This window comes from Eumetopias jubatus, unplaced genomic scaffold (assembly GCF_037043125.1).
Source record: "Eumetopias jubatus isolate StellerSeaLion01/CBP00866 unplaced genomic scaffold, mEumJub1_p1.0 scaffold_14, whole genome shotgun sequence".
In the NCBI taxonomy this organism is placed as follows: Eukaryota; Metazoa; Chordata; class Mammalia; order Carnivora; family Otariidae; genus Eumetopias; species Eumetopias jubatus.
In genome coordinates this window covers 42613892-42634485 of record NW_028274820.1, presented here as the reverse complement: position 1 = coordinate 42634485, position 20594 = coordinate 42613892, and the positions used below count along the sequence as shown (strand labels likewise).

Sequence of the window (20594 nt, the reverse complement as noted above, 5' to 3'; positions counted from 1 at the left end):
CCTTCCTTAAGAGGTCTGACGCTCAAGATCAATCATTTCAATTATATTTTTACTAGACCTTCAATTTCTTCATTTCTTTGCCACTTTCAGTTTGCCTTCCCCAAGCCTAGATCAACCCGATTATTTACTCTTCTTTCCTCCACTCAGGCTGCCAAGTCTCACAGCTCTGAGGACTGATTCCATAAGAAATTAAAGTATGCAATATGCTTGGCCTATGGTGTTGATTCAGCAATTCTTTTACTCATTTGTATACTCAGGCCTTTATGAAATTCATCTTTATGTAATATCACAGGGACCTTTCTAAAACGAAACTTAGCCAGGTTATGCAATCCCTACTTAAAGCCCTCTAATGGTTTCCAACTGCTCTTAGTATAGAGTTCCAAATCTTCAATATAACCTATAAAATCCTAAATGCTTTGGTCTCTACCTACTGCTTTGGCATCAAGGCACACCATTTTCCTCCTTGCTATGTTCTAGCTATGCTGTTCTTCTTTTCAGTTCCTAGAATGTAATCTCCCTCTGCCCTCCATCACTACTTTGCAAATGGAGCACTCTTCCCTCCCTTCTAGGCCAAATTAACACATGCTTGACCATTTCTTAAACATCATGGTTGACATCAAATATCCTCTATCCCCTCCCTGGTCTGTCAGGTTACTTAGATAGTACTTTCAGCGAACAGTATTCCTTCCTTTACATCACCCTGTCTCTCCTACTAAATTATAAATGCCATAAAAGCAGGAAAAGTATCTTGTTCTCCATTTATACCTCTGATACCCAGCCTAGGGCCAGGCACTTAATAATTATTTGTTAAATGTTCCATCTGACATTTCTCACACTGCTATGTCCAAGTTTTACCAATCTCCTCATGCTTCCACGCCTTACCCTTCCTAGTAGAGACTGGCTTCAGCCAAAAGCGAAGTGCCCGCTCTCATAACTGGTTCCAATATGGGCAAGAGCCCACAATGAGCCACCCCAAGAGTGGATCACTCTAATACCTGTCTTTCATTTATTCTGTAAATATTTATTGAGCATAGTGTACGTGCTAAACTGTTCTAAATGCTAAGAACATGGTAGTGAACCAAGAAAGATAAGCTCCTTGGTTGCTATAGACTAAACTGTGTCCCCCCCAAAAATTCATGTTGAAGCCCTAATCCCCAATGTGACATATTAGAGAAAGACCCTTTCAGGGGGTGATTAGAGTTAAATGAGGTCATAAGGGTAGAGTGTTAAACTGACAGAACTGGTGCCCTCATAAAAAGAGGAAGAGATAACAGAGCTCTCTCTCCACCATGTGAGGACACAGTGAGAAGGCAGCTATCTATAAGCCAAGAAAAGAACTCTCACCAGAACCAGACCACACTGGCACCCTGATTTTGGGCTTCCAACCTGTGAGAACTATGAGAAAATAAATTTCTTCTATTTAAGCCACCTACTCTATGGTCTTTTGATATGGCAGCCCAAGCAGACTAATAAACTGATCTAATAAAGCCTGCATTCTAATGCTGAAGTTATGTGCAATCTTAAAGAGAAGTTAAAAATTTAGGAATGAGAAGGAAGAGGCACCTCATGCAATAAGACGTAGCTAAGACAACAAAAAGAAGGAACAGATACTGTCAAGTAAGGGTTCACACTCATGTCTTCACAGACAGCGGAAACCTCTTAAATGGAGGTATCTGGAGATCTGGCCTATTTTCTTATCTTATCAAAACAAAAATGCTCAAATAATCACACTTTTAATATAGGCCTCCACCCTATAATCATATTCTTTACATGGATGGTCTATAAGAAAACTGGATGGCACATGGAAAAATCCACCATAAAAAAGTAATAAAGTGTTACTATAGTTTAAAAAGTCTTTGATTTGCATGTCTCTCAATGGAGGACTATCAGCATTTCTCCTAATGTTATTATGCATGTACAATGTTTATACTACCAGCCACAAAATCTGATTACAGTAATTCATACAGAATCACAAAACTGGAGAGAGACTGGCAAGCCCTTCTCGTTTCACACAGGAGTAAAGTGAAGACCAGATGTTTTAGTTCTTGTCCAACACCTCCCAACTCCCATCCTAGATTACTGCAGAATAAAAAATCAACTACATCATTTGCATGGTCCAGTGCAAAATGAAAATACAGGGCCCCCTTATTCAAAAATTATTAAGAATTTCAAGGTGGTGACAACAAAGCAGTAAACCAAGTACCAGCCCTTCTAAACGATGGGCCTCATATGACTGCACAGGTTGCATAACACAAAGCTGGCCCTGAAGAGAGAGGTACATCCATAAGCGCCCTTTTAAGAAATATATTTCTTTACAATCCAACACACAATACAGATAGATCTTGGCTCATGAACAGAGATGACTAGGAATATGGTGAAGAGCAAAGAAAATTGAAACTGGAGTCAGAGGACCTCCAAACACTCATTGGCTAGACCCTAACTTAAAGTCTGTTAATACACCAAGACTATAAAATAAGAGAAAGAACCCACCCTACCTCCATCCCACAAAGTTGTGACAAATTGAGTTCTTCACATCACACATCTATTAGTATCACTATGATTTCCTTAAGCAGCCCTGGAAGTTAATGTTTTCAAATGTTGGAGATATTGAAAAGTGGGAGAAGGGGTGAAATCTGCAATAATTACAGCTTATATTTACATCCTCACCTTCAAGTTTAACAGGAGTTCACTTCCCATCAATGGTTTCTGGGCAAAGCAAAGCCATGCTGATTCTGTATTCTTCACCAGAATATCTTTAACAGCACTGTCCGACAAAAATACAGTGTTACCCATGATTTAAAAAGTTTCTAGTAGCCACATTGAAAAAGAGATGAAATTAAACAATATATTTTATTCAACCAAACATATCAAAAACATACCCTTTTCCACATGTAATCAATGTAAAAAATTATTGAGAATTTTTTTTCTTTGGTGCCAAGTCTTACAAATTCAATGCGCATTTTACATTTACAGCACATCTCAACCCCGTGTGGCTACTGGACAGTGACGATCCATAATACTAAGTGTATAAGGTACCCAACCACCTTTTCACATCCTTTTGTTGTTGTCTTCTACTTTTCTTACCATGACAGTAACAGCAGTAAAGAAATTTTCAACCTCACCATCTTCAAGAAGAGGCACTGCAGAAATTTCCTTTAAAAATATAGTTATATAAAAGGCCTGTAAATGCAGTCATTTGCTAAGCAATTTAGCAATGCTTGTGGGCACACGTGAATGGCTTTATTCATCCTCTTACGGAATTTTCGTTAGTCGTACAAGCAGAAAGCACAGCTAACCCGGTGACAGGCCCTTTAGGAGGTATTTAATAGAGTACAACTACAGCACGGTTCGTTGCTATTCCGGGTAAAGCAGGAATCTGAGGGCCACTCCCACGCTCCAGACACCTGGCTGAGCTTCCCGTCCAACGCCAGGACTCGCGCTTCCGCACGAACTCGCCGCGCGTGTGGCTGCAGCGCCGACCCAGCGCCCGGGAGGACGTCCGCCCGCAGCTCCAAGGCTCCGTGCTAGGCCCGGCCGGCCGCCCGACGCGGTTATCCCGCAGCGCGGAGCGCTACGCCCCGCGCCACCGCTCCGAGGAGGCCCTCGGGTCGGCCCCCGCCCAGGCCTTTTAACTGGGCTTTCCCGAGCCCCTCGCGGTGACCCCGGCACACCCGAGCCCATGCACCGGGCCTCAGCATCGGGAATGCTTAGACGCGGCCCGAGCCACAACTCACTGACCTGAGGAGGCAGCGCGGCCGCTGCACAGCCACTTCCGGCCTGGTCACCGCCCCTCCCGCCGTGGGAGTCCGCACGCGGGCAAGATGGCGGCCGAGGCGGCGCGGCCAGTAACCTGGGTCACCCGGCCGGGGCCCAAGACCCTAACACCGCGCGCCTTCGGGACGCGCGGACGCGCCTCGGTTTTGTAAGGGGAGTTCCCCGACCGTGAGCCCCGCCTTTTGGCCGTCGGGGAGTCGCACCGCCCTGGGGCGGGGCTGCTGCCCCGGAGGCCCCGCCTTCCGGCCGAGCGCTCCCGTGCACCCCCGGTCGCCCCGCCCCTGCGGCCTGCCGGAGGTATCCCGGGCACGCGCACCTGCGGGAGATATCCCGGGCACAGCCTTTCGGAGATGCATTATCTCTAGTACTACATACACTTTGGCTCCTTTGATTACTTTAAATTTCCATTAACCATTTATTGCAGGCCATCGATGCAGTAGGAACTCCAGGGTATGTGGTTCACGATTTATTCATTCATTCGCGCATTCCACAAACACATCTTGAGTGCCTATTGCGTACCTAGCACATTGCTGGAATGCTGGGGACACTGGAGTGACAAAAAAGACGCGGTACCGGCAGAAAACAGTGTTACCTTGTTAGGGCTAATACAGTGCTCCACAGGAGGGGCGCCCCCTTAGTGTTAGGAGGTCAGGAGCGCTTTCTTGTGGACCACTAGGCTGACACAAGGAGGATGAATATGGGATTAAACGGGAAAGGGAACAGCGGAGGAGGTTGGGAGAGAAGAGCCTTCTAAAGGCAGAGGAAGAGCAAGTGCAGGTTGAGGAGGGATGGCATCTCAATGGGGAAGCAGTGAAGTATGGATGGGTGAGCAGAGGAAGTGGGGAGAAATTAAGATGCTGTATCAGAAAGGCATTTGGAAACGACGTTAGTGAGTTTGGGTGGACTTTTTCTTACGGGCGATGGCGCAGTCACGGAAGGTTTTTAACTAGGCAAGTGGTGTGATCAGTTTTTCAGGGAGAAAAGGGAAGGACAGCGTAAGCATCCCAGTGAGACATCATGGTAATCCAAACTACCGGTGGTATGGAGAGTGGGGGTGGAGAGAGGTGTGTGGGGAATACTTAGAAGATGGAATAAACAGAGCTTGATGATTGACTTAAGAGAGTGAGCAGGAAAGAGGATTCTAGGGTTCTGGTTCCCATAATTCATTCCTGCCTTTGGAGAAGTTGGAGGCCAAGGAAAGTTCTGTACAGCTGCAGGGAGATACCATAAGTTTCACCACTTCAAACGCTATCTTGCCCATCTTCTCAATGGTTCAGGCCTCGGCGCCAAATTTCTAGATCAGTCCAAGTCTCTTCCTTATCAGTTCTACCGGATACATAGTCTGCCCTCAGGACATGACGTTGCTTGCTACTTCAGAAAGAATGTAAGCTATTAGATAGGAATTCCCCACAGCTTCCTATTATTTTCTCTTTCCTGCCCCCAACATCATCATTCACTCCCATTCTTACCTTCTTCTACTTGACACAGAGGAAGAGGAGGGACCCTATATGTTCCTCCTCTTCTGGGACCTTGCACCATCAATTTCTCCTTTTCTGTGTGTCTTAAACCTCTCCATTTCTACTGCTTCTTTACCTTCAACATATGTTTAAGTCACTGCCATTTTTATCCTCTAAGAAGAAGGACATACTGGCTCTCTCTAATCCTACATTCTCCTGTTTTCCCCCGAATCTACTCTTCTCAGGCCTTCATGCCCCCTCTTCACCAAAACTGCTCTTTACTTGCCTATAGTTGTCTTCCCCTTCTTGAATATATGCTCCACATCACCAGTTTTCATTCCATTATACCTCCACCCCCAAATGTTAGCAAGGCACTTGGTGACCCAGTTAGAGAGGACAGTTCCTTGAAGGGCCTCCCTTTCAGCTAGGTGTGGCTATATCAAAAAGTTGTGACCAATGAGATATGAACAGAAACGGATCCTGTCCCTTAGAAGAGAAGCTGCTTGACATCTACTTCCTCCTCCCCCTTCCAGCTGTCTGGAAAATGGCAAAAAGAAATATGGTATAGAAATGGAGGCCATGTATTATGGGCGACAGAACTTCCCCATTAGTCTAAGTCCCAGTCTAATTCAGAAAGTCGAGCTACCTCCTCCCTTGGATCAACCATAGACATCTGGACCAATACACAAGAGAAAATAAACTGTGTTCTTTTAAAAATTGCTGTTGTTGGGACCTGTTATAGCACCTTGGCCTATTCCCTCATACACAGGGACTCCATCTATTTTATCTTCTGCTTAATCTCCAGAACCTAAAACAGTGCATAGCACAGGTATGTGCTCAATAAAAATTTGTTTGATAAATCCTAAAACAATATCTGCCTCTACACTTTTCTCCAGCTAATATATTTTTCTCTCCTCCCTTTTCCACCTAAGCTTTTGTGAAAGTGTATTCTCATGCTGCCACCAGTTCCTTGCACTCTAGAATCCCTAGAGCAATAAGTGACGCTTTTCTCATTCTTGGAAACCCATTCCCCTTCTCCACTAAATGGTATTCCTTGTTGGTAAACCTGGATTCCATAGAAGAGAAGCTCCTTGCCATTCACTTCCTCTTCTCCCTTCCTGCTGTCTAGAAAATGACAGATGGCATTTTCCTTGTGAGTAGTGAACTTTTAGTATAGAACTCTGGATTTCCTATAGCTCCTACTGCATGATATGTATTCAAAAATAGTTACTGAGTGGGAGAGTGCATTATAGTTTTTAGAAGATTAAACTGTGTCAGAGAACTTAACACACTGCTCTGAGGTTACACTACTTGACTTTATCAAACATGGATTTTGTAACGGATGCCAGAGTTGCTATAGTTCAGTCTTGTGGTTTTCTGTTTTGTTTTTTAATTTAAACTTTTGTGTCCTTAACAAGATATTGTTCTTTCTAAGCTCCTTCATGCATGTTGTGGTAATCCAGGATAAGATGTTTGTTGTGGTTTTAAACCAATAAACGACAACAGATGAAGAACTGCTTATTTCCTTCTTATTTACTGCTGCCCTTAGCAGCAGTTCAGTTACTATTGGAACATTCTGTGGAGCCTGTGACTGGCTAATCCCAACTCCCTTTATTTCCAACTAATCAGTCTGCACAAAATCACTGTGGACGTGAGAGCAAATTTTGCTTTTACGTAGCAAAGGGAAATTAGGGCCCTGGAAACATGTGACGTGGCTTAGGTAATCTTTTTACACAGGTTGTGGATGAGAAGATCTGAGATATCTTAAAATTGTGGTCTTTGAGAAGTATTCTAGCGGACTCCCAAATCAATTACATAGTATCTACTACGTGCCAGATGCTTTACAACATAGGCTCATTTAACATTGTCTCGTGTTGGGTGCCCTGGAACCATATTTCAAGATGGAGATTGGGATGTAGGATACTTATGAAGGAGGGTTGGGATCAACCCAGTGGAAGGAAGGAAGAAGATGCAGGACGGGGCAGAGGGAGGAGCTGAGCTGTGATTCAATACCAACAAAGGCCTCAGCCAATCCATGAGAAACTTTGAAACTGGATTGGCCCTCCAGAGTTGTCTTGAGTTGGGACATGGGATTCAGGACTGTATACTACCCCACTGATGTGGATATGTCACTAATGTGACCTGTCCCTTGAAAGACAAGTGGCTTTGAGTGAGGCAGTTTTCTCTGTCAAGGCAGTCCCCAAAGATGGCTGCCGGCTGAAGGCCATCTGCTGACAACTTTCCCAGCAGGTGAAGGACTAAGTCATTCGTTACTGAAGGGGGACATTGAGGAGGTGCATCATGGACTTCACATGTTCATCACGTTTTATGAGGATGATACTGTTATTTTTTTCCTCTTTTACAAATGAGAAAATTGAGGCACAGAAATGTTAAGTAAATTGCCCAAGATCTCACTCTTTTTCTTTTGAGAGAGGGAATGGAGGGAGGGGCATAGGGAGGAATAAGGGGACAGGCAAAGGGAGAGGGAGAGAGAATCTTTTTTTTTTTTAAGGTTTTATTTATTTATTTGAGAGAGAGAGAGAGAGCACAAGCAGGGGGAGGGGCAGGCAGAGGGAGAGGGAGGAGCAGACTCCCTGCTGAGTAGAGAGCCTAACATGGGGCTCCATCCCAGGATTCTGGGATCATGACCCGAGCCAAAGGCAGGTGCTTAACTGACTGAGCCACTAGGTGCCCAGGGAGAGAGAATCTTAAGCAGACTCCACAGCCAGCATGGAGCCCGATGCAGGGCTCAATCTCCAATCCTGAGATCATGACCTGAGCCAAAATCAGAAGTCGGATGTTTAAGTGACTTAACTGACTGAGCCACCCAGGTGCCCTGCCCAAGATATCTCTTAAGTGGTGGAGCGAGGTTAGGAACCCAGACAATGTGACCCCAGCACCATGCTTCTAACTATCAAATGGTAGCCACTTGATGCAGTTCTAAGTGTTATTAAAATAATCTTTTAAAACAGAAGTTGGCAAACATTTTTTGTAAAGGGACAGATAGTAAATATTTCCAGCTTTTCAGGTGGCACTGCCTCTATCACAACTCCTCCCCTCTGCCATCGCTAGGTAGGACATACACAAAGGGATGTGGCTGTGGTACAGGAAACCTTTATTTATAGAGACAGGTGGCAGGTTGGATTAGTAGGTTAAACTCTGCTTTAGAAAATCATTTAAAGATACAGGAAACACTCATGGTTTATTGTTATAGGAATAAAATCATATCTAATGGAATACATATCATAATTCCAACCTTATTCTTTAAAGACCGGAAAGAATAATGGTGACATTTTATTAGTAGATTCCTCAGTGTGGTAGGTTTAAAAGTGCTCATTATTTTCTTCATTATACTTTATGTTTTCTAAAATAAAAGTGTAAAGCTTTTTTTAATGAGGAGAAAACCCAATGAGTATTATTTTAAAGAGTATAGTTGGAGGAATTAGGATGCTTAATTCCATGATAGACAGACATATCATAATCCTGTACCTAGGAAGTTAAGGCAGAAATAATAAAGTTTAAGCAGCCTCCTAAATGCTTCAGTAACTGGAGCCGTTCTAGGATGCTAACAATTCCTGCTTTGCTCATTACTTCTTCACAGGTCTCTGTTTCATTTGTGGGTAACTTGGTGTTAAGGAATGATGTGTGTGTCCCCCCCAAATTGATATGTTAAAATCCTACCACCCTACGTGATGATATGAGGAGATGGGGCCTTTGTGAGGTAAGACCACATGAATGTGACCTCTGCCCTCATGAATGGGAGTAATGCCCTTATAAAAGGGACCCCAGAGAGCTCTTGCAACCCTTTCCTGCCATGTGTGGACATACTGAAGTCAGCACTCTGAAATCCAGAAGAGGGTCCTCATCAGAACTCGACCATGCTGGCACCCTGATCTCAGACTTCCAGCCTCCAGAACTATGAGAAATAAGTGTCTATTGTTTACAAGCCATGCAATCTATGGTAATTTGTTATAGCAGCCTGAACTGACTAAGAAACTTGGCTCATCCCTTCTGATGAGCACTGAAGCCGTAAAGTAGCTGCCATCAAAATACTATCTGATCAGCACTGTTAATCCTAGTGAAACACAGGCTATTGTGCTGCCTGGTCTCTTCCCCTCCTTGGATGGGATTTGCGTAAATCACATTTGGGCTTTTGAAACAGATGATGTGGCTAAATTCTGCCAATCTCTCTGCTCCCATAGCCATTGCCCTCGTTTCGGTCTTAATTACTGCTCACCCAGACAATAGTTTCCCAACTGGCCTCTGATTCCCCTGTTCCTACCTTTTTCCTCTAAACCATCTCCTCTGTGTGGCCAGATTGATCTTCCTGAGCACATCTCAAGTGATCCTCTTAGGTAGAACTCTTCATTGGTTCATGTTCCCTACAGACCAGCCACCAGACTCCTCAGCCTGCAGTTAAGATGTCCGTACTTTAAGTCTTAACAGTCAGTGAGAAAGAAAACTTGTGTTTTCAATGGATCAAATTAATTTCAGAATTACCTATACCAGACAAAGCCCAAAGCAGTTGTAAAGGCAGGCTTCTCTTGGTAATAAGGTGAGAAAAAGATTCCCAGAGCCATCGCTGAAAGTTAGACAGATATCTAACTATGAAGGTGATGCATTCAGAGTCAGTGTTATTTTGAGCAAAAGACCGGGTCAAGGAAAAACCAAAGCGTATCTGATTGGCCCGATCAATAATTTGGAATTTGCTGAAGTAACATACAATGTATGACTATAAAATCTTCAAATGGATAATGGATTTGATTCTCATGTTCAAAATCTTGGACCATCAGCAGCTTATTTGAGAAGCTAAGCCTGACTTTCTTAGTAAGTATAATTGCAACCCCAGGAAGAAATTCAAGGGGTAAGAAATCAGAAGCATAAAGAGAATCCGAATGAGAATCAGGATAGAAATGATGAGGAAACAGATTTACTTCCTAAAGTCCAACCCTTTTGGAACTTTTTATCAGTCAATTTTATAATTGCACAGTAGAGTGTATTTAAGCTTCTTCTGAAGAACATTTAAAGTAATCTGCTACTCTAAACTTAAGAAGAAGTATTCAGTTTGCAACACTGTTTATGAGTTTGAGGAAATGTAGCTTATTAAATCAGTATATGTTTAATGTATTAGTTGTATAAATGAGGTAAAATACATATTAATGACTTAAAGGTTAATAAATTACATATAGTGGTGGATATTCCTCTCCATGTAACATGCACAAAAGCTTCTAGGATATTTTAAAAAAAAGTTAACAACATGAAGATGTCCCCATTCTGGCCCAATATGTTTTTCCCATTTGATCCCTTAACCCATACTAGCTCTAGCCCTACTTAATTGTCCCTAATTACTTTTATATAGCACTTTTCCTCTAACATGCTTGATAGAGTGGGCAGTTAGATGCACATGAGCAAGAGGAGAGACAGGAGGATAACAGATGGACAATTGCTAAGGAGCACCTGGTCTTTGTCCAAGACACTGTCCCATCTCCCTTAGATCAATCCCTTTTGCTTTTTAGCACAGGCTGATAAGCAGAAGATATACAGGCTACAGGGACTTCCTCAACTTTGGAGCATGCGCTCTTAAGAAAGACCTTGTCCACTAGTAACCCTGAGGCTGTTATAACATCATTATAATACCATTTGCACTGAGATTTGGGCCCCCACCATGGGTTGTGCTTAGGTGCTCATGAGGAGATGACTAACACAAACTTGCCTAAAAGGTTGGAGGGGAGGAAACCAAGGCAGATTCAAGGGTGGAGTGATAATACCAAGATGGGGAGGCGGGGAGAGAAAGGAGACCAAATACCCTCCCATAAAAGAACACAATGAGAAACTCAGCATCCTGCCACCCATCCTCAGGTCAGCCCGCTTCTCTATCCCAAGAGTGTACCTTCACTTTGGGAAATGAGAAATCTTTGCTAATTGACCATTCTATTGGGGCTCTCTACTGAATTCTTTCCTCTGAGAAGATAAGAACTAAGGAATTCAACAATCCGCCACCTGGTAACATGACTTTGTTCCAATTTTTTTTTTTCCTGGACTTCCCTTCTCCAAGAATAGAAAAATTAAATTCTATTCATCCCTCAATATGTATCACTTAGTTCCTCCTTAATATCTCCCATAGCTGGGAGTAATGTCTACCTTTCCAAACTACTTGGCACCTTGTCTTCTGTGCCTCTGTCAGACTCTTTGTCTCTTCACACACACACACACACACACACACACACACACACACACACACATGCTGTAATAATGCTATTACCTATTATTTCACAATATACTTATATAGCTTGTGAATTCCTTGAGGGTGGGAAATGTGTTAGAGTCATCGTTGTTTTCCTCATTATACGTTGAATCAGAATAAGGAATGCATGATGAAAAGTTACACAAATATATGAATGCTTCCATTCCAACTCAAAAATTTAAAAACATTATTGTGAAAACAATATTGAAGGAAATGTCTTAAAATTCAGGTACTCTCGCCATGCACAACTGTTTTCATTTCTGTTTCTCTTTCAGGATTTATCCATGCTCATACAACATGTTTGTTTGAGTAATAAGATGTTAAAAATAGAATTGGCCGTGTCTAGCAACTGGCTAAAGAAAGCCCCACTAGACCAGAATGGAACAATAGGTGGTGAATACTCCCACGTTCCAAAGTGAGATGCTACAACCTGCAGAAGTGGAACAGATTTTGTAGCCTGAATACCCCAAACCCTCCTAGAGAGCGTTCAGAACTGAAAAATCCGAGAGGGATTTCTTTGGAGAAATTCATTTCCAGAGAGCCTTACTTCTAACCCCCTAGCAGAGATCTAAGGGCACGATTGTCCATGGAGAGCTTGATCTGTGCAAGTAGGAACAGAGACGTGGGTAGAGAACATGTTGGTCTGCTGTCTGAGCCATGCCTGAAAACTTGAAAGGCTGGCTGGTTGTTCTGGAGGCCGAGAGGTGAGAGGCGCATCTCTTGGGAAAACCTTCACTGTTGGGGTTTGTCAGGATAAACGATGCCTGGGCATGCCCTGCAGATGGGATGAGGGCCACAAGGGTGAGAGAGGCAGCATAGCACAGTCAAATAAGAAGGCTTTCTGCCGGGAGTGAGGTGACCTCCGTTGAGAGACACTGGCAGTGTTCCATTGGTAACAGGCTAGGGTCAGAGAAGGTGGAATTTGACACCCACCAGAAAAGAGACCTAGCTGCCTTTAAAAGAATGTGGGATGAGAGAGCCGCAGTGAAGCAGTCTCCAAAGAATGAGGGAAGGCTCCACAATGGAGAAGGAGATCACTTTAATACCTTCCAAAACCAGAGCAAGACCGTTGACTTAAGTAGTTCTTTCCTGATGGTCTACCTGGAAGAGTCAGAAACTACTCTTCATCAGTGTGTGAAAGGCAGAGAGGCACAAAGTGGGGAAATGGGAAAGTTGACTATGCCCATTTTCCCACTGTAGGCTTCCAGCCTGAAGCAAGCCCTAGCCGTGGAGAGGAGAATCTTCAAGCTCAGAGTTTTGGCTACTACTTGGGAATAGACATTTTGATTGTGGGAAGCACATAGTTTTTATGATTAAATGTGAAAGAAGCGATCTTTATATAAAAGACTGATCCAAAGACTCATGGAACCTGCCTGGGATGTCATCCAAGTGTCGAAAAAAAAATCCTGCCCTCAAAAATAGAAACAAAATGACAGTGGAGTAAAATAAAGTTTTATAATGCATCCTATGGAGTCCTGTGTTTTCAATGGATTGGTGACATTCAAATGGAATCAGAAGGAGCAAACTATTGTATGCAACTGAAATTTCTAGTCTTTTATAAGTTAATACAAATTATAAAATGTAAAAATAAATTACAAAAAAGGCTTTGCAACTCTATACCAAAATGTTAATCGTATGAACAGAGCAATGTTACACCGGGCTGAAGCCTACAGTTCTGCAGGTTGTGCATTAGATGCCTCCAGAGGGGTCATTTGCATTGTGATTATTCTGACAGTTGTCAGGCAGTAAGAATCTTGAGAACAAGACACTTTTCTAATATGCGGTATGATAGTGTATGTTACTTGTGTAATACTGTAAAGGGAACGACACTATATGTCATGAGAAGCACATACACATGGTGTGTAAATTAAGCAAATGCTCAGACTATTAAAATATTATTTTGTGATGATGGATGTTGAGACAGGAAACATGGACCAATGGGTGTTACACTATCACCCCCATCATTCAGGATAAATCTAACTCCTCCTCCTATGGGGAGGTGTGGATAATGGGAGGAAAGATACCAAAAGTTATACACTAACATAAGTACCCTAGAAATATGAAAGCAAGGGCGCACTTGCTTGTTAAAGAAAATGGAAATATCAGTCAGCATCCCTGTCAGAATTACAGTCATGTATAAACTGCAACCAGAAATTGAGTAAGGATACAAGGATTTGGCAAAAATAAATAAAAGCATTCTAAGAGAATCAATTTGCTATGTGGTATTTATAATACAGAAAATTGTATATGTATTTATTATTTGTAAATTGCATACCACACAGTCTTTCTATCAGTAACATTTGTAATAAACTTATATAAATTTGTGTACACACATATGTTTTTCCAGAGAACCAATTGTTAAATACTCTTCAACAAACCACTGGATACCGTGCTTCTTCATTTCTTTTTTTTTTTTTAAAGATTTTATTTATTCATTTGAGAGAGAGAGAATGAGAGATAGAGAGCACGAGAGGGAAGAGGGTCAGAAGGAGAAGCAGACTCCCTGCCGAGCAGGGAGCCCGATGTGGGACTCGATCCTGGGACTCCAGGATCATGACCTGAGCCGAAGGCAGTCCCTTAACCGACTGAGCCACCCAAGCGCCCGTGCTTCTTCATTTCTTTCCCTTTCCTAGGCCAGTTAAGCTCTTTGATTCTGCTTCCTTAGTATTTCTTAGAATTGTTCACTTCTTTCCATCCCCACTGCTGGTACTTGAGAGCCTTTTCTCTCACTGGTATTTTGCTACGTTTGCTAAAAAGTCTCTTAGTCTCCAGGCTTGCTTTTCTGCAATTAATTCTTCACACAGCCACCAGAGTGATTTTCCTAAAATGAAAATGTGATCATGTCACTCCTCTGCTTAAAACTGTTCAGTGGCTTCCTGTTGCTTTCAAGGTAAAGTCTAAACCCTTTAACATGGCATCAAAGAAATGCCTACTTATCATCTGCTGCTTGCACTTCCAACCTCCACGTCACAGTCCCGACTGGGCGCCCTCTTCACAGGTCTCTTTTATAGATATTATTGTACTAGACCACCATTACCTTGTGGGTTTTTTTGCCAATATTTTGTTATGAAAATTTCAAACATACAGAAAAGTTGACAGAATTATAAACTCACTACCCACCATCTAGATTCCACGATTAACACTTGATCTATAACTGACATATTTCTTCTCTCATATATGTGTCTATCCAGGCCTTTATCCATCTTCTTTTTATATGATGCATTTCTTTCTTTTTTTAAAAAAAAAGATTTTATTTATTTATTTGAGAGAGAGAGTGAGAGAGAGAGACAGAAATAGTGAGAGAGCATGAGCAGGGAGAAGGGAGAAGCAGGCTCTCCACTGAGCAGGGAGCCCGATACAGGGCTGGATCCCAGGACCCCGGGATCATGACCTGAGCTGAAGGCAGATGCTTAACTGACTGAGCTACCCAGGCGCCCCTCATATGATGCATTTCAAAGTAAGTTGCAGATAACAGTACACTTTTCTTCCAAACACATCAGCACGGTATCATTAACTTGCGTTTGTCATTTGATTACGTAAAAAATATTTTTGGTAAAATTTGCCATTGCCTTTTACTTCCTTATCTTTTTCACTGGGCTGAAGTGACTGGGCCTTATTTCTTTTCTACCCAATGCCTCACACATAGTTGGAACCATATGTGAGTTAACGTTTGTTAAATAAATGCATTTGAGATTTCATCAGATGTTAGTTTCTTGATTCATATATAAAACTAATTTTGTCACCCCCTTTGGCTTATTCTCTTATTCCCCTACCCAGAAAATTTTTTAGAAACCAACTTACATTCTATCTGTTCAGAATCATAGGCAATTAAGAATTTTAATCTGTTAATGCTAGTAGACAAGCTGACTCTGACACTGTGTCTTTCCACAAAGCCCCACAAGGTGGTGCCCAAATATCTTTTTTCAATCAAGAGTCCCTCAGGACCCAGGGTCAGTCCCAATTTGTGTATTTGGCATTTCTGAATTTGGTCAATTAACATAATGGAAAATATATAATTAAGTAAAAATTACTCAAAATTGTACATATGTAATTTCAGAATCTATAGTTCTGGATATAAACAATAAATAATGATCATAATAGATACCTTATATTTGTGTAGAGCTTTATATTATTAAAAGATTTTTCATATCCCAAGATAGCAAAAATATTAATTCACCTCAGGTCTCTTTAACTGCAAACTTTCTTCATGAATAGTTTACTTTTAGTACAGAATTTAAAAGAATAGAAGAAGAAACAAACTCTTGCCCAGGAGAAAATATATAATTTAGATGTAACTCAAAAAGCAGATGAGTCTCTTACCTCAATTAGGGACAATGTTGTGTAAACCAGAGTTGTAATGGGTTGATATAATGTGGGATAATAAGTTATTTAATGTTCTTAAAAACATTTTATTTCCAGAAATTTGATAGTTATTTTAAAAATTTCCTTTTTTGGATATTCTTATTAAATCCCAAATGGACTGGATTGTTTGAGACAAACAATGAGGCAAGATACATCAGGGAGTAAATAATACAAAACATAAGTGAGTAGAGGGAAGGTGGAAGAGTGAACTCAATCAGAATGTGGTGAGGGGAGGTGAGATGTAGTCATGCTGCTCCAGACTGAAACCATGCCGCCTTGCCTACATTTTATGACCAATGATAATTTTCATTTCCTGGTTGTCTTTGAACGCTTTTAATCCTTCCCTTAGTTGACAAATAGGACCAAATCCATTTTGGTGTTCCTCTAATTTCCCGATGAATGACAAGAGAGAAGGTCCAAGTCATACTTGCGGAGCCAAGAAGGATGGTGAATACAGAAACTTCGGAGCTTTGGGGCAAATGTTAGAAATTCTTTTTAAAAATACCTATATCAAGATTTTATACTGAAAGGAATAGAAGGGGACTTCCAATGACAGATTTTTCCAAACTGGGTAAAAAGGCCTTTGACTTCTTTCTCAGTTGATAAATGTTCTTTTCTACTCTGGGTCAGCAGTGAAAAAGGTGGCCAAAATTGGGAGGACAGTGTGAAACATTACCCTCTACCTTGGTCTTGGTCCAGATGTGTAACTTCCATACAAGTTTGAGCTGATACATTACTAGCCTTTTTAGTATTTCTATAACCTCAGGCAGATAAAACCTTCTGATATGTACAAATCATCCCAGACTTGGATTCTTTTTTTTAAATTTTACTTTATTATGTTATGTTAATCACCATACATTACAAGTCTTTGATGTAGTGTTCCATGATTCATTGTTTGTGTATAACCCCCAGTGCTCCATTCAATATGTGCCCTCTTTAATACCCATCACCAGGCTAACCTTGGATTCTTTTTAAATGTTTCTAGACCTCAAAATACCATCACTACTGAAATGGAGATCTTGGCACTGGTACCAAAACAAAGAAAGCCAACATAGATTCTACTGTGGTAGAGTATTCAAAATTTTTGAAAAAGTTGAAAAAAGATTTCTTGTCTAGTAGTGCTATGGAAGAGAGCAATCTAATGTATCACGGTTCTCACAAGAATGATGGATACTAAAAAATTACTTTGAATAATCACTCATTTAATAAATATTTATTGAGGGCTTACTCTAGACCATTACATTTATAATAGTAGAAACAGCGTGTTCTTTCTTCTATGAAGACTTTGCTACAGCCAGCACTGTGCACTACAAGTAATAGAAAAATTAGAGGTGTATATATATTTTTAAAGATTTTATTTATTTATTTGACAGAGAGAGACACAGCGAGAGAAGGAACACAAGCAGGGGGAGTGGGAGAGGGAGAAGCAGGCTTTCCGCCGAACAGGGAGCCCGATGCGGGGCTCGATCCCAGGACCCTGGGACCATGACCTGAGCCAAAGGCAGACGCTTAACGACTGAGCCACCCAGGCGCCCCGAAAAATTAGAGATATTAAGGTAGATGTTGTCAAAGGAGGTGGGGCCCCTACAAGCCATAATAAAGGCATAGTGAAAACTCTAAAAAAAACCCCAAGACTTTGCTACAGAATAACTGTCAGAAGACATGGACTCCAAGTAGACTTTTCTGGCTATCATCATTATCCATGTGCTCTTATTTGGACTGGGTGTGTCTAATTGCACACTAATCCAAGACCATCCAGTAGGATTAAGACTGCAGTCTTCACCCACGGCATCTTGTTTCTCTGGGGGCAAAGTGCATTGCCTTATATAAATGGACAGGACACAAGATTTTCTTTGGAGTCATCTACCTAATCAACTTAGTGCTGATGGCCACACCTGGGAATGAAAGGCGGCAAACCTTGGGTTTGGGTTACTCTATTTGACTTTGTGGGATGGAAGGACATGGGTGAGCAGGCAGGACTCCAACCCGTCCCCAACTTCAGTCAGAACAGTTCCGAAGCAGGAGGGCTTTAGTCCCTATCTCCCCTCCAGGAGTTACTTGTTTGCTTCTTATAGGTACATTATCCTGCAAGTTGGTATTCTACCCCCAGAAAAGAGGGAGGTGACCTTCTGAAAAAAATGCCACCTCCTTGTCCCCTGATTCTCATCTCACAAAAGTGACAAGTGTGGCTAACATCCACAGGCTATATAAGGTATATATGGGGTTGCTTCCTGGGAAACTCCATTTGTGCTTCGGCAGGGTACCCACTGTTTCTTCTTTCTGTTACCAAAGCCTCACAAAACTTCCTCAGTTCTTCAAAAACTGCTTTGTGGTGCCGAGACCATGAAAACACGAACATGCATTCACATGGGTATGTAATTTAATGATGCAGTAGTTGTGATAAGTGAGGCTCAGGGGTCAGCTACATCGGAGTTGAGATATCATTCTGGCATTCTCTAGCATTGGTGTGACCGTGGGAAAGTGACCGCACGCCTCTCCGCCTCAACATCCTCATCTGTAAAACGCAAAATCTTACAGCACTTGCTGTCTGTAGGGGGCGGCGCTGTGAGTTAGGTCCCGTAATGTGTATGAAGAACTCAGCGCCGTGCCTCACACCTGGTAAAGTGTTCATGAAATGGAAGCTATTATTGTTGCAATAAGCAGATCTGTAAATGTAAAAACGCCTTCCTAGGAAAGCTGGTTTTAAATAATTATGGTGTGAACATTTATATTGCTATCTCTGATCGTCTTGGTACTCTGTCTTCTGTTGAGAAGCCTGTCTGTTAGTTGTCTATGCGTCGAGTGGCTTCTTGGCAGTATGTTTTGCACTGATAAACATCGACTTAAAATGGGTCGTAACCACGAGGTAGAAACTAAGAAAAAAGAGAATGGAGCCACTTGAGTGACTACCTTTCTGGGACAGAGAGCTCAGAATATTGACCACTGTAAACCTAGCTCCTGTGTTATAGTTTGGAAGGATCCTGATAGCTAATTAAATTCACGCCCTCATTTCAGAAATGGGAAACTGAGGTCCCCCTATGAGAGACAGAACCAGGGCTAAATTCAGATCACTCTTTTGACTTTTTATTATGGAAATTTTCAAAAATCACAGATGTAGAAAGGCTACAATAATGAACTTCTCTATACTCTTCATCCGGCTTCAAAAATTATCAACCCATTGCCTCTCTTGAAAAACCAGTTTGGGGTCTGAGTCTGTTGTCACTAACACTCCCTCACAAAGCTGTTCAGAGCCAGAACACACAGAGCACACCCCAGGCAAAGAAAGGAGGAAATGGAAGGAGGGCACGGTATGAGAAACAGCAGGCTGTCAATAAATGCCGAAAATGTAGAAAATCTGCTCAAGTTATTTTCATAACAGTCTGGAGAACACAGACTTGTTCTGAGAGGACACTGTTCCTTTAAATTACTTCCTGATCCCACCAGATCTTGCACCCTGGCCAAATGCCTGACCACTCTTGCTTTAACTTAGGCTAATAAACATGAATAAAAGATTGCAAAACTTCCAAGACCAAGACAATTTTTACTTCCACAGAAAAGAACAATATCAAATAGCCAACTCCAGCCCCAACAATGGTCCTTGCTGTTGGCATTTGCTTAATCAGTCTTTAATTCCTGTTTGACAAACTTTATAAGGTAAGACATAACTGTTTTATTTTAATCACTTGAAATCAGATAGGACCACCTAGGCACCGTGGAAGACTAAGGGGTTTGCCCACTTCTTATGTGAAGAAAGCTGATCAAAAATTTCTATCCTCTGCCACTACTTTAAATTAATTATTAGAAAAATATAAATAATTGTTAAAATGTCGACGTTTAAAATTTATTTCAAAGTCTAAAACTGATTTTTAATTTGCAGTCTACTACCCAGTGTTGCAATGATGTTAATATCTTTCAGGACCTCTTTTTCTTAATTTGGAACATATTTTTATAACTCAGTATTAATTACAGAATATTTTATAATTTGGCTGGTTTGGCAATTTGAATAAAGTCTTCTTTTGATAATTTTATCTTTCTGTGAAACAAATGAGATGCAAACACTGTGAACACAATTGGTAAACTGTGCTGAATTTTATTTTTGAAAAATCACAAAATATAAAGTCTCTTGGATTTGTTGATTCTGATATTTACCCAAGATAAATTTTAGGCAAAAAGGGCAAATGTATGGCATTTGGTTAAAGATAATCATTGGTTCTACACTTATAAAATGTAAGTTATAATGAACAGAGAGGTTTATGTTTCTTTTATTTAACTAATGGCATTTTCCCTCGAAACCCATTTTGCTTATATATGATATCTAAATGAGAGAAAGGTAAAAATTACTAAAAACTGAGGCAAAATAAAATATGGCAAAAATGGTTTGAAATGGTGTGCTCTTAAGATGCCAAACTAATTAAAAAGAAAGAGATTTTAGGAAGGCAGTAGAACTAAAAACCAAAGGTATAAGAGTGTCCTCTAGCTAATATCAGTAAAGAGAGGGGAATAGTACGACTGCTTAGGGAGAGCTGGATAAAAACTATCAGAGCAAATAGTAATGAAATATGAGACATAATGGTTAGTGCTAATGAATAAGTGTGATAGTGAACATTGTATATACAAAGCTTCAGCTACGCATTCACGATTATATGCCAAAGAAACTATATGAGCAGGTGCTTAGTTTTAGGAAAGACGAGTCTTTATTTAAAGACAGCATTTCTAAAGCCCAAAATGAGGCCTACAAATGAGGAGAAAGTGGTTTT

General features: G+C 41.3%; 1 protein-coding gene across 4 annotated transcripts in view; it reads right to left on the bottom strand.

Annotated features, from left to right (window-relative positions):
* Positions 1–3938, bottom strand: part of MIOS (meiosis regulator for oocyte development) — a 30160-nt gene extending 26222 nt beyond the window's left edge. For 2 of the 4 annotated variants that reach the window (XM_028119246.2, XM_088018322.1), the window contains exons 1-2: positions 3739–3937; positions 2668–2764 (exon numbers count right to left, since the gene is read on the bottom strand). The gene's annotated coding sequence lies outside the window, so the exon portion shown is untranslated. The other 2 variants (XM_028119255.2, XM_028119250.1) reach the window with 2 other exon arrangements.
* Positions 3939–20594: the final 16656 nt, after the last annotated feature.